Consider the following 14952-nt stretch of genomic DNA (forward strand, 5'->3'; position numbering starts at 1 on the left):
GCATCACAAGCAGGTCCAGGGAGATGATCCTTCCCCCCTATGCGACATTGGTCAGGCCACAGCTGGAGTACTGCGTCCAGTTCTGGGCACTGCACTTCAAGAGGGATGTAGCTAGCATTGAGAGGGTCCAGAGGAGGGCCACTTGCATGGTCAAGGGGCAGCAGGTCAGGCCCTACAAAGAAAGGATGAAGGGCCTGAGTCTATTCAGCCTCCACAAGAGAAGGCTGAGAGGGAATCTGATGGCCATTTACAAACTCACTAGGGGGGACCAGCGGGAATTGGGGCAGGCTGTGTTCCCCCAGGCACCACCGGGTGTTACTAGGAATAATGGCCACGAATTGTTAGAGAGAAGGTTCAGGCTGGACATCCGGAGACGTTACTTTATGGTTAGGGCTGCCAGGCGCGGGAATGGACTCCCAAGGGAGGTGTTGCTCTCTCACCTTGGGGGACTTCAAGAGGAGGCTGGATAGATATTTGGCTGGGGTGTTATGACCCTGCACTTGTTTCTGCCTTCAGACCTGATGATCTGTTTAGGTCCCTTCTGACCCTAAGCACTATGAAACTATGAAGCTACAGCTATCCTCAGTTCTGGATTTTACAATTCACATGATATATTTTTGGTCCAAGTCCTTTGATGTGTATATAGGATAGGTGTATAATAGAATGATGAGGATCACAGAAATTTTGCAAGGCTCTAAATCTAGTCAGATGCAATAATACTAATTTAATATAATTTTATTTCACCCCCAAAGGCCAATAGAAATACATCTCAGAACTTATCTATATAGTTGTGATACTTATATGAACTTACTAAGAAGCTCCTGAACAAGTCATTCCACAAATTAGTGGGAAGAAGTGGTGCCTCATCCTATCTATTTGGCTACTAAAATGTAGTTCTTAAAAATTCATACTAAACTTTAAAAAGTCAGATTTTTGGCTATTATAGAGGTAAATACCTGAAGTCAAATTTCAATACAGCCATGCTTAAATATCAAAGAAACATAAAGCCAAGCTCATCAACATTTTTCAGCTTCTTAAATCTGTATATGTAACCCAAATTTAAATTGTGATTAAAAATGGGAGGGTGTTCAATAAAAATGTTTACATTTTTTCATATTTTGAACATCGGCTCAAATCTAAAGAAATGCCATGGTAAAAGAAATGTAACATGGAGCTCTCAACCCTTTGAAAGACATCAGAACTAAGGAGTATATTAAATAGGTCCATTAATGTTAATCTTAAGAGGAAATCTGCAAACCATGTTCCTACCAAATCGTGAATATACCCAAAAAAACCATAAATTGGAGATATTCAGAATCACAGATGGAAGGTTGGAAGCCAGCTACCATTAACTTTTAATGGGTCTCTGTAACAGTGGAGGGTGACTGGTCACTAACTCTATTTTCTTCTTAGGGTATACAGTCCACTGTCCATTAATTTGTCACCTGCCACACTTTCTTGTTACTACTGTGGACAGAGAGAATATCTACCCGGCTATTGAGGAATCTCTGTTATCTCTTGGTGTGGGTCCTTCCCAGTGCTCCTCCTCCCCTACACCCTGGTCCATCACTCACCCAGATGACATACTTAGGGATCACAGTTCAGTTACGAAAGGGTATGTCTAAGATGCTCCCCTCTCGCACCCTCTGGGTCTTCCACCGGGTCTGCTTCTGCTCAGGTCCAGTTGATTAAACCATAAACATAAAGTAACTGAAATTAATGAATAAGGTAGATGATCCTCACCTTGACGAATCTCTCCTCCCTACCCAATATCAGTCCGTATCAGATACTTTCATATCTTGGAACTCCAGTCATCAATTAATTTCTAGCTCTTGGCCTGTCCAGCTTCTCCAGGTTCACTTAATGTGAATCACCTCTTGAAAGAGCAGCTGGCCCCTTTTTATCTAGGCTCTCATTTAATTACTGGCAACCCTCACATCACACAGTCCACCTGAGATTCAATCAGTGTCCTTCCTGGTTTTATGTTCCGTGCTCACTGAAACTCAGAGCCCTTCCTAACACAGTCCTGGCTGTGTAGCCAATTAATCTTCCAAACCTGTTCTACAGTTTATCAAGGCTGGACTTTTCTTGACCCACTTAGGACTCAGGCTCCACACTCACATCCTACAGCCTTAATTAGCTCCAATTTCTGACTTCCCTATTCTCAGGCTAGGTATCTGCCCTAAATCAATTCACACTCTCACTCTCTTTTGGTTTTCCATTTTCCCTGTTTCAGGACTCACTGGGCCTCTGCCAGGAAAAACTGGTACCCTTTTTCCCTCTTTACCAATGGGGCAACTTCCCACACAGTTTGTTGTGGTCCATAGCAACAGCAATCATGTGAGGCATCTCTCTTCACCCCTGGAAGTTGTGGATCCCATGTGGATCCCTCCAGCAGCTTGTCCACACCTCTGTGCTGACTCCAGGTAAGTCTCCTCGCTTTTCCCCTTTCCAAGGGAAAGGAACCCAGCAGTCCCCATTTTAAGGAAGACTGGAACTCCTGGGGCCTCTTGGGAGTTTGTCTCAATCCTGTTGTGCTACTGTGTGGTGAGTGTAACTGCTCCATTGCTGGCCTAGACTTCCTCCAGAGCTGGGTTTCCATGTCAGGCTCACCCGGAGGGGTGAGTGTAGCAGTGCTTGAAATAGACCCCCTGCTACAGTCTCCAACTGGTCTACATGTCTTTTTAAACTTCCCCTGTATTCACTAAATGTAGCAAATGTCCAAATATTCCCCCATGAACATAAAACTAATGATGTGAACGCACTTCAGGAGGCACAGACTAAAGCTTATTTTTCTTTAGAATCTGCATTTACATCATGAATCCTCTCATAAGATGAAAAGGAAACCTACACAAGAGAGGAACTTAAACCTTTTCAAGAAGCTATCAGCTCAAGCTCAAAAGTGCAAAGCTAACAGTTCTCTACTGCACGCTACTTTGATATGATAGATGAGCAAATACCTGAAGGAGGATAAATGATGAACCATAAACTATTATTCTAATTCAGTGGAATGGAAGAAGGTTGAAGTCTGGCATTGGAAAAAAATGTAATCGGGTGTCCCTGACACACCAACCATCAAGTGTTTTTTCTGGAAGTAAGTAGAAAGACATCACTGGGAATATTATTAACAAATGGCTTTCTTCCAAATTCAGAAAACTCTCAAAAAATCTTCTTTTTTTTAAACGATAAGCACAGAAAGTAAGATTCAATACCACGATCCCTTTTCATGTAACCAAGTGACTTTGCTAAGGGCTAAATGTTACAACCATTGGATACCTGTTCAATTGCTGTGCCCTTTTTTCAGGAGCAGTTACAGCCTTTGGGATGAGCCAGCCCTGTTTCAAAGCTCGGCCTTTTTAAGGACAAGCATTCTTGTAGTGCTGTGACAAGATCACATTATCAAGTTACACTGAGTCCTGTGAAGGAATGGGACCGTGTGGAAGGGTATAAGGAGGTGGAAGGGAGGTTCTGTGACAGGACTATAGGCTGAAAGGCTATCCTGTCACTCCGTCATGAAAAGAGATCCAGGCAGAGGGTTTGGGAAACAGCCCAGGAAGGGACTTTGATGCAGTCTCCAAAAGAAGCACTTCCTGGCATGTTGCTGGTTATAAGAGAGACATTTTATGCCTGTGAGCATTAAGCGAACTGTTGATATTTTTGTTCCAGCCCAATTAACTCTGCTCCATGAATGGGGAGACTTATTCACAAGCGTTGTTTATTTTTAGATTTTTCTACCAGCCTGGCCTGGAATTCAATGGCTTGGTTTAAGAAGTCCTGCCAGGATATTCAGGTCTGGGCCACAGCCTGGAACAAAAGGTCTGTGCCAAATGAGTTTATTTCTGTCCAGACTATAGTGGACAAGCTACTAATGGCATTTGGAGTTCATGCGGTGCAGGGCTGAGAATGGAGGTGCAAGATAAAATAGCATAGAGACAATTTTTTTTCTCATTCCTAGAGACAGATTAGAGCTGAAAGACATGCTCAGAGATTTTTTTTTTTAATTGCAAATAAGCCTTCCCTCCTCCTTGGAGCTGATTTATAGGGATAAAACAGAAATATCACCAGTAGAATGAAGGAAGGCTTAACATGCCCTGCCACTCTCCATTCTGTGATGCGTGGAAAATAGGGCTGGAAGGGACCTTGAGAAGTCATCTAATAGGATCACAACAGGATGCTCTGTAAATACTTATGTGAGCCTCGACACTGGTTCTATCATAGAACTGACCTACAGAACATTTTTGCACAAGATGTGTTGAGACTAAAAGCTTAGTAGGATTTAAAAATATATGATTAGACATGGCAATGAATAATAAGACTATCGATGGTTACATTAGATAGGATGAAAAACATGAGGAATGTAAAACTGCATGCACCAGAACTTTATATCCCCACCACTAACCACTGAAAATGTCAACATTTATCAACAGATAGGTCATTCCATAAATATTCACTAGGGATTCTCAAACTTTCCTGGGCAAGCTCTAAACACTGGTTGCTGTGGGCTGATCAGGTAGACCAGCTCCTATATTGCATTCACAACAGTTAAACTTATGCAGAATGAAAACACATCCTCACAGTGAGCACCCTAACCACATTTTTTCCAGCTATTCTGCATCAAATCTTGACTCCAAAGATGAGAGAGTTTTGGGAGCATTCCCATGAACTCCTGTTTCAGCCTGTCCCTCCCCTCAGAATCAAATGCCTGCAAACTGCATTTGCTCCTGTGTAATTCTCTAACAAAGTCATCTTCTTTGGCAGTGCTCTAGCAAAGCGGGGCAAGTGGGTCAACCACCCTGGGGCACCAACAGAAGCTGCCCAGCCAGGATGGGGCATGGGATGGAGCCGTGAGTGGCTCATTTGTGGGGGGTGCAGGGATGGGGGAAGGGTGGCTTCCACCACTGTGTGTACTCCTGGGCAAGCATGGGGGGGGCATGTGGCCCCCAGATCTGTGTGTGGGGTGAAAGCGGGCTGCTACTGTGGGGTTTGCCCCTGGCACCAAACTTCCTTGCCACGGTACTGTTCTTTGGTTTGGGTTTGAGCTGGTTTTGTATTGCTGGTTGTAACCATCCTCTATTGTAATAGTTTGTGTTGCCCTCAAAGTGCTTCTGCACATGGAACTAAGCACTTCACGAAAAAATAAACTGTCTTGTAGTTATTATTTTTAAATCTAAATGAAACCAGCTGAAAACAAAATAGTGTTCCTCTTCCTCATCCACAGCCAATCTGCTCTCAGAGGATGCAATGAATGGCAGCACTGTTGGAGAATCTACAGACTTCAGAATAAAGCAGTAGTATTACTATGGGCTAGAATGTGCCTTTGCTTGGTTTATCCACTTCTTAGGTATGCAACTCCTTCATCTCACTCCACAAGGTAGCATATAGGAAGAAGTCTCCACTACATACCCACACTCACCAGGAGAATCAAATGGCTGGGCCTCTGAGTGAAACCCTTCAGGACTCCCCTCATAGAGCAAGAGGGGAGCAGGACATGAGCCTGAGTCACTGTACCCACACACTGTTTCTGATTAATGTTGAGCTCCACAGACACCACCTGTTCCTATGCATGTTCCAGTCCATGTGTCCTTGGTAATGTCCATAGGAATCCCAGTTCTAGCACCCTCAGCTCACACTGTGTGGTACTCAGTCCATTGGTGGGCTTCACTGGAAATAACAGACCCATTCTAACAGAAATAACAGAGCTGAAACAACTGTTCATGGATTTGGATACTACTAAACAATAAGCATGGTGGGTAGAATCAGTACCCTGACCAGCCACTTACAAATGGCTCCTATCTACTCCTAAGACTCCTGAATCTGGGTAGTGACTGATCACTGTTTCTAGTTTCAGTCTTTCAGGTACAGTCCCAGGCATGCTTTTCATGAATCCTGATGTCCTAGTGCTTTATCTGATGTTTACCTATTATGCACATTAGACTGTTTGCTCTTCTGTGTCCTTAGGTTATGCAGCCTCCCTTTCTTCCTTTGTGGGCTTCTTACTTGTCACAATGGCTTCATCTCTGCTTACAGAAACACACCTGTTGTGAAACCATTTGTCCGTTTTCTCCCAATGGATTTGGCTGGAGGAGTTTCCAGCTCCATCTTTACCCTGCCCGCCAGTCCATTTCCCAGTAGTTTTTCTCTTTTCCTTGCTGTGTTTTCCTCCTGTACATATTAAATGTATCCCAGTGCTTACACAGGTGAAGTTCCCTGTCTGTGCATGTACTGAGGGAGTAAGTGGGAGAAACTGCCTCAATTACATGACAGCCACCATCTTAGATGTCTTATTAGGGATCAATCTAGAGATCTACAACTTGAGCCAAAATCGTATCACTGGAGCTATAGAAGACTTATATCCTTTGCAAATCATTTCTGAGGAAGAACCTTTAATTCAAACTTCTGGGATGCAAATGCATACCGGCTTTTCAAAGGTTGTGGCTGGGAATGTTCAGAACAACCTACTATTGCCCCCATGCCCACTGTTGCATGTCAGCAACAGGTCTAAGTAGCAGCTCTGGCTTCAGGGTTAGACACAAAAGGCTCCTCCCAGAATCCCATGGGTTGAACACATAATGACTTAGTTCAGGGTAAGCAAGCTACAATTTCAGCAGATTCAAGAGCAGGGACAATTCTCCAATCAGTCCTGAACTGAAATGAGTACTCCTAAAGCTCAAGAGAAGTAACACCAAGCTTCTACACAAGAAATTGACACAAAGAATTTGAGAGGAGATGGGATGTAGATGTATGGCTTAAGTAAAAAGAGGCAGGATGAGTTTGGGGGAGAAGCATTTCATGGATCTGATTCAGCTAATGGACCACATGATGTTCCCAGATAAAGTATTGTGACCCCAGCATGAATGAAGTGGCCCTGACCCTCAATCTCCGTCTCTGTACTGAGTGCAGAAACAGATTAGGGAACAAGGGCTTAAGCCACTTATGCTCACTGTATTCTGGGGCTAGCTGGGGACTAATGCAACCATCAACTTTTAAATCATGGGAAGCAAAGAATGACTAGGATACTATGCTCTGGGCATGCCTATGCCTTGCCCAGACTTCAAAATATTGGGTCATAGGACTGGAGGAATCGGGCTGTGTCCCTTGTGAGATCTCTATCCCCTTTAAGATTTCTTCATGCCACTAGAGGTGGGCCTTAGCTCAACTGGGAATTGGCCCCAATGACTTCAATGACGTGAGTCTAAAATAATTAGGATGGCTTAAAAGAAAGTTCTGTGCAATTTGTGCTGGCTTCTGCAATTAACAATGCATGAACAACTGTGCACAAGTCAGCCACAAGATTTGGCTTAGTTATCTCTTTAAATTAATTCTCTCCACAAAATAATTTCATAAATAGTCAGTATTTAATTATGTGATGCCAGTTCATTCAGGTAAGGTAATTAACGTCTGGAACTAGTTTCTTGGTGCAAGTCATTAGCTGTGTTTAGTGCAGAATCCAAACACTGTATGAGGTAAAGTCAGTATCTGCATAGTTTGTTATATAGCTAAAAGTTCTGAGGTGGTAAATGTTCATAAGATGAAAGAAGAAAGAATGCCAACTTCCCCCCTTCCACCTCCCTTCCCCCCCAATATGTACTTTTTTTTCATAAGCCACCATTCAGCTACAACTTATGTGGGGCATGACGATTATTGCTGTATAAGAAACCTGACACTCCAAAAAAAATGGCATCCCCTCTCTATTCATCTTTTCCAACCCTGTGCCCTGATCTCTCTTCACTTTTGTATCCATAATCTCAAATATCAGTTACTGGAGGGTTTCCACAGAGTTGGAATTGGGAAAGGAACAATGCCATGGAGACAGCACCCATGATTTCCGTGCAGCCCCACCACATCTATCCCATGGGTTGCTTTGGGCCCTGTAGCAGTGGGACCCAGGGAGGCAAGTGAGACCCACTAAGGAGGCTCCCACCCCAACAGTCAGGGTGACAAGCTGCAAGAAGCCTGTGCTTGTCCTGGTAAGGGCTTGAGATGCTACTAACATACCTACAGGTGAAAAGCAGGAGCCAGAGCTACACGCTGCACCACTGCAGTGCTTTATTATCTCATGCTCCCTGTGGCTCTAGGGTCACTTGGAAGATTGTCATAGTGTCACACTGTCATAGTGAAGCAGCCTCATAAAACCAGAAGAAGAGCCAAGAGAGAGTGGTGAGATACTGGGCAGCATAGCCTTGAGAGTGGAGGGACCTGCATGGAGCTGAATTGTCTCCAGTGCGTGGAGACCTGGAGGGATCTCCAACTCCATCATAGTGCTGGACTTCATGGGTAAGAAAAACCAATGGTGGGGAAAGGTTTCTACCCTGGGAGGGGAAATTCTTCAAGACTAGCTGCTAGAACCCAGAGGTTCAGGTCCAGTGCAAGGACAGCGGCTCTCATTTTTCTTTTTTGTTCTATCTTTGTGGGTTTTTTCTGGAGTTCTCTTGCCTCTATTGGGCTGGGGGGAGGTTGTGGGTTCAGACACAGACTGGTCCCACAAAGATCGAGAGGTGACCCTGGTTCAGGGGAGGACACCTGACCTGGTGGGTTGGGGTGGAGCCACACTACCCCAATAGAAGTGGATATTCTTGATTTGTTTTCACAAGTGACTGTTCATTGATTTGTCAAGGTGATCTTACCTGCGCTAGCTGGAAAGCTCATCCCAGCCCAGAAAGCACATTCTGTTAAATTATGCCCAATATAGGGATCTCTTATCTTTTCTTGTATGGGGCCACCTCAGCTGCATCTGGTGTTCATCTGACAATGCGGTAGAAGTACACAAACTGTGACATAACATACTTGACACCTATTCAGCATCTACAAATCACCAGCTGGAGCCAGCAGGGTCATATACTCATCATTGTTACAATCCACAGTTGGTGTGTGGTCATGGTGAAGGGGAGGAGGAGCCCCAAGAAGAGCACACCACTGTGTGAGTACGCCCAGGGTGGAAGAAGACCAACTTCATCTGGGAACCCTCCTTCTTTTCTTTCATTAAGATCAACGTGTGACGGGTGAGTTGAGGGCAGTCCCTCTGGGCCCCCAGCCAGACAACATGTACCCAACTAGCTGGGAGCATGACAGTTCCATTTTAGGGGTAGTGGGACTAAGCCCAACCTGCCCAATGGTAAATTCTGAATTTGTCCAGAAGATGAAGAATTTGAAACATTAGGTCCCAGTAATCAACTTCCCTTCTGATTTGTGTTTCTTAAAATATTTAACCTATACAAAATCTCTTCCTCAGAGGAAAAAATAAAGTAGTCTCCCAACTGAAATTGTCCCCAATAGTGCATGGCAATCAGATGAAAGGAAGTAGCTGCAACTAGAGGTAGAAAAATAATAGAATGTTTGGTTCTGTGGCCAAACTGAAACATTTGACAAAAAAAAAATCTGATTCAGGTCAGGAAAAAAGGCATAATTTTGGAGGGTTTTTTTGAAGGGAAATGGAAAAAAACCCCTTCATTTTGAGTCAACCCAAAACATTTCATTTGAACTGAAATGAAATGTTTGTTTCATTTTCTACGTTTAATCATTTTTCTTTTAGTTTACATTATTTTAAATGAAAAGTGCTGTTTTCAAACGAAAAGTTGAACAGCTTTGTTTAGAAGATGACTAACTTCTTGTGTACCCTCCGCAGTGTTTGAACTCAGAATTCTATGAAAGCACAAAGTACTGACTATTATACAGAGTGCCAGTTCCTCTGCTAGTACCTCCAGTTGGCCCACAAAAAATAGTGCATGCTGCCCCATCAGGAGCCATTGAAAAGCTATAATCTGTAGCTCACAAGTATCGGAGGTCTGCAGGCCTCATGAAAGAACTCCTTTGTAATTTCAGTGGACAGAGGAATTGAATCTCTGCTGAACCATTCCACAAGGAACATGTAGCATAACACCACTATGAAACTTATAACACAATGCGTTTCTCTTGTGCTGGAAATGGAACTAATACTGTGGCCTTCAGCTTTCAAATTTTCTTCCTGCACCAGACAACAGTCATAAGTACCATATCAACAATCTCACATGCACATTGGCAAATATGACTTGACATCATCAGACCAAATTCCAGAGGAGAAAATGGTGTACTAAATGCAGAAGAAACCAAAATAGCTCTTGGCCGGAAACCTGAGCAAACCCCTTTGGAACAGCAACAGGGCAACCAAGGGTGCAAATTTCATTTCAATGAGGTTCCACATGCAAATTCAAAATGAAATACTAAACATAAAGCTTGATCTGTGACAGAACCTTTGTACCAGACACCAAGTAGGGGGAAACTGCAGAGGATGATGTGGAAAAACACATCCAACAATCATAATTATTCCAAAAAGCTGCATGTTAGGGCTAGAAGATTCTCATCAGTGCAGCTCCATTGGTTTTTGCTTCATTCACACGTATGTATCTGGTCACAGACATTAGAAAAAGAGATGCTAGGCAACCCTATGTGGATCTAAAAGAGGAGGTGTTTACAACAGCCTCTGTGCTACCAAGATCTCTTTAAAGTAACTTTGAGTTACTTGATTACAATAGACTTGACGGATTGGTGCTAACTCTGACAACTACTTATTCCCTTCTAAAAACAAATGGGCAGTGTACACATGAAGCTTTGATTGCACCTTTCCTACTTGTCTGCTGAAGCACTGAGGGAGTGGCAATTTGCTGTTGGCATAGACCATCAGGGCAGATCTGATTCAAAGCCCAATGAAGTTAATGCAAGTATTTCAATTGCCTTCAACAGATTTGGATCAGGCTCTAAATTACCAGCAATACCACCTCCAAGATCAAGGAAGGAAATTGTGACTCAGTTGTTTGATTCCCAATGACCTGTGGATCTAATCTGAGATGGAGGAATGTACACATCTCCCTCCTGCCAGAAGTCACAATCCAGCCAAACAAACAGGCTGGGATTCAGTGTGTAATCTTCGAACTATGATACCTGTTATTATTCTGGTGCTTTGCAGCAATCATCAAAAAATACCTCCTTTGAATTTATGAAGGGTCTCCATTTCAGGCATCATTTTCTTAATTTGTGTCATAATTAAAAAAAATTGCGAATAATTTTTAGTGTTGGTTTAAGAAAAAAAAAGGAAAATCTTACATGACACTTTTATTGCCTGTTTACTATCTCAAATCAAATGGTTTACAGCTTTGTATTCTGGAGATATACAACCTCAGAAAAAAAATTGCCTAGTAAAATTATGCTTTTATGATAACACCCTGGATGAGTTATCGTTACTCTAGTAAAACTATAATGACCGTACAGATGCTAAGAGAAAACTATTGTTCAACATATTGTGCCACAATAACCATGGCACCTGCTAACTCTGTAAAGGCATATTTAAGGGTTTGTCAGCACTTCTTTTGTAAATACTATTTTCAAGGATTTATAAGTGAGCCATAATAATCACTCAGGGATGAAATTTAGCATATCAGGCATTAAACCAACTTTTTAAAACATATTCAGCTATTTTTACATATTTGGATTTCAAAAGGACCTTCCCCAGTTTTAATTTATGCTGCTTTTCACTCTTCCCGGATTAAAAAATATGTGGGTTGTTTTGTTCTTATATTATGAGTGAATGTACAACCTCCAGAGACTGAAGTTCACCAGCTTGTGGCTGGTTCTCAGGAAATGATCATTAAAAATATTTATCCACAGAAAAGCATCCAACAAACAGTGACACTGGGAACTTCTAGCATGCTCTAATTATGACCATGTCCAGGAGTGAGAAGGGAATTCATTTGTCCTTTCTTTTTTTTGTGCTCATTGCTGTGCCTCTCATCAAGAACTGCCAGCTGAGGTGTTGGTTGTTGTCATGAGCTACTGCAACCTGGATTGAAGCCATCAAGTCATCATCACCAAGCAACCAGTAAACTTCAGTCACCACTGACTTACATAGGTGGAGCCATCTGTTATCCTAGGTTGCTTGACCAATGCTTTCAAAAACAGGTTCCTGAATTTAGGCTCCAAAATTTGGGTTTAAGCACCAGAATAATGAATCTACTTTTCAGAAATATCTGGTACCCACATTTCTAATGAAAATCAGTAAAAGTTGTGGGTGTTCAACACATCTCACAATTAAACCACTCTTGGCCTTTATTTTTAAGCTAAAATAGTAAAAGTATTTAAGCCATAGTGAGCCTGATCTGGATCCCATTTTAATCAATAGGAAGGCTCTCCTGAACATGGATTTTGGACCAATCTCTGCATGAATGTATCCAGCCTGGTGATTCTTTCTCACTTGAAGAATAAATGCTTGATAAGCAGTAGGGCTGTGCCAAGCTTCGGTCCCTGATTCGATTCGGCGGAGATCCAGCCCAGTTCGGTGGCTGAATCTCCAAATCCAAATCGAATCAGAGGACCCTTAATCTGTCCGAACTGAATCAGAACCCTCTGAATTGACTCAGAGAAATTGTGAAAGATTTGGACATAGACTCAGCTTCAAATGTTTTTCCTACATACCTCTAGGTAGCAGGGGCTTGCGAGTGCTGCAATGCTGGGGTGTCCCACAGAAGCATGAGGGGGACTCTCCAGTACACTTGGCAACAGACCTGGAAGTGGACCAGAAGTAGGGAGCCCCCCTCTCCCCTGGCTTGGTGACTGGTGCCTCCCAGGTCTGGGGGGGGGGGCACCCGGGGTCCCCCTGCAGCCGATCGCCGAGCCGGGGAGGTGCAGGGGGCCCCCAGCTTGCTCTCCAGCAGACCCGGAAGCAGACTGGAAGTACTTCCGATCCATTTCCGGGTTCACTGCAAGCATGTGCAGGTCCCGCCCCTTCCCCCCCACACTCCTGTGGGATGTTCCATGCACCCCAGCATCGCAGCGATCATAAGCCATGCCTACTACCTCAAGATATGTAGAAAAAGCTTTTAAAGCTGTGTCTATGTCCGAATCACTGATTCTCCAAATTGGCATCGAATCTTCAGATTCAGATTCAGCTGAATAGGATCGGGGACAGTGATCCAAATCAACGAATTGAATCACTGTCCCCGATTCAGGCTGAATCCGAATCCAAATCAATTAGGGCCCACTTTGCACACCCCTAATTAGCAGTCATTAGATATATGTATGATCCGTCTTTTTCTTAAAATTTAAACCACGACTAACTTAGTCAAGAGCAGCATCTGTAGGGTAAAATCTATTTAAGTATCTTGCCACAGAAAGAGACCCTGTGAGCGATACTCACCCACTGTGGCAGTGGTAAACTGCAGTTCCTTGTATGAATAGAATAGACTCCCAATGTTTTTAAGCTAAACACACTATTAGTTTACCCTAATTTCTCCTAGGACATTTTACTTACTAGATATTAAGTAAGTGTGGCCACGTCTACACAAGATGCTAACTGTGCAATAGCTCATTACTACTGCACAGTACCATCACATGGCATGAAGCTTGATGCAATGCTACTGTGCAGTAGTAATGAGCTGCTGAGCAGACAGTGTCACCAAAAAGCCGTTCGGGGATGCTATTGCACAGTAACACCAGTTACTGCACACTCATTTAGTACTTGTGTCTGCAAGTACTAAATGACTGCGCAGTAGCAACTGCATAGTCAGCATCTCATGTAGACGTGGTCTGTATGAATGTCCAGCTTTTTTGATTAAAATATATCCTGTGTTTCAGATTGTTTTTCACTGATACTATTTTAATTCAATTTTTTAATACTTACTATCAGACAAAAAAATGGGACTTGGTGGCCTGGCTCTGTGCACTCTTTTATTGTTATAAATTAGAAGTAACACAAAGTCAATGGAGTTTCACTGAGGTAAGGCACTTTAGAAGGGAAGAATTGCAATTAGAAGTTGAAATGGGTTTTTACTTGCATCTCAGAGATCAAATCCTTTTTTTGGGCCACTTTTCTTTGGAAACCCAATGCAACCAATAGTCTTGATCCTTATTTACACTAAGGCCCTTCTTAAACAGTTTTGGCAATGAGTGAGTGCACATGAAAATCAGGCCTCATATACTTTTGTACTTTTTGAATTTCTTCCCCTTTGACTTCAGTAGTGAAAGATCAACTGAGTCCTATAGGAACAGCATGTGGCCATTTATAGTAAGGGCTTTTTTGGAATAGGTACCTCATGTATTGTGGGATGGGACTATTTCTGATGCTAAATAGCTGCTTGCTCCAGCTTATTTTTACATCTCCTCTGAAAACATCTCTCTCTTTACCCCTTCCTCCCTCCCCTCACCACTTTGCTCATACCTTTACTTTGCCTGTCCCTCTGCTATGATGCACTGTTATATTATTGACAAAGATTATAGTTTCACCTCTGTCAAGACTGGCCAAAAGTCTAAACCTCACTTTACATAGCTCCTTGTCACTTGAGTGAATTTTCCCATAACTATAATCTTTAACTCAGTAAAGTTTGAGGACGGATTTTGTATAAAAGGCAGGAGAACCAGAATGCTGCTGGGGTGGTGCTGCTTTTATATTTCCATCTAGGTAACTTTCTGCACACCAGTTTTCTTTCTCTCTTCCAATGCCCCTTCCCTCTGGGGGCTAGTTCCTAGGAAATAGCTGTCTTCAAATAATTTAATTATCATGTGGCAAACACCTTTTTAGTTCCCCGGAAACGTTGTGTGATGTCTTTGGTTTACATCACTTGTTGGAAAACACTCCAAAGCATTGAAAAACTATTAAATTGTTACAGTATTGGATGCCAACACACAGGGCTATTAGACTAATTCATCCCCCAGATCAAAGCCCACACAGGCAGATCTCCTGCCTACAGCTATTTTCCTTTTACTTTCCTGCTTGACAGTAGTCCTACATATCCCTCTGTTCTATTCCCTTTGAAAATACACATTTTCCTTTAGTCATGGAAATATAATTTATGTCTATTATACTGTATTATAGATTACAGATCAGGGCAAGCGTGCATTATTGGCTGGAACGTCTGTTTATCGTATGTCGGGTTTCTAAAAATAAATAAATAAAAAAGCCACCCTGCTAAGCAGGGGGGGGGGGAGGAG

This window comes from Gavialis gangeticus, unplaced genomic scaffold (genome assembly GCF_001723915.1).
Source record: "Gavialis gangeticus isolate Ggan-Ray unplaced genomic scaffold, GavGan_comp1, whole genome shotgun sequence".
Classification (NCBI taxonomy): Eukaryota; Metazoa; Chordata; order Crocodylia; family Gavialidae; genus Gavialis; species Gavialis gangeticus.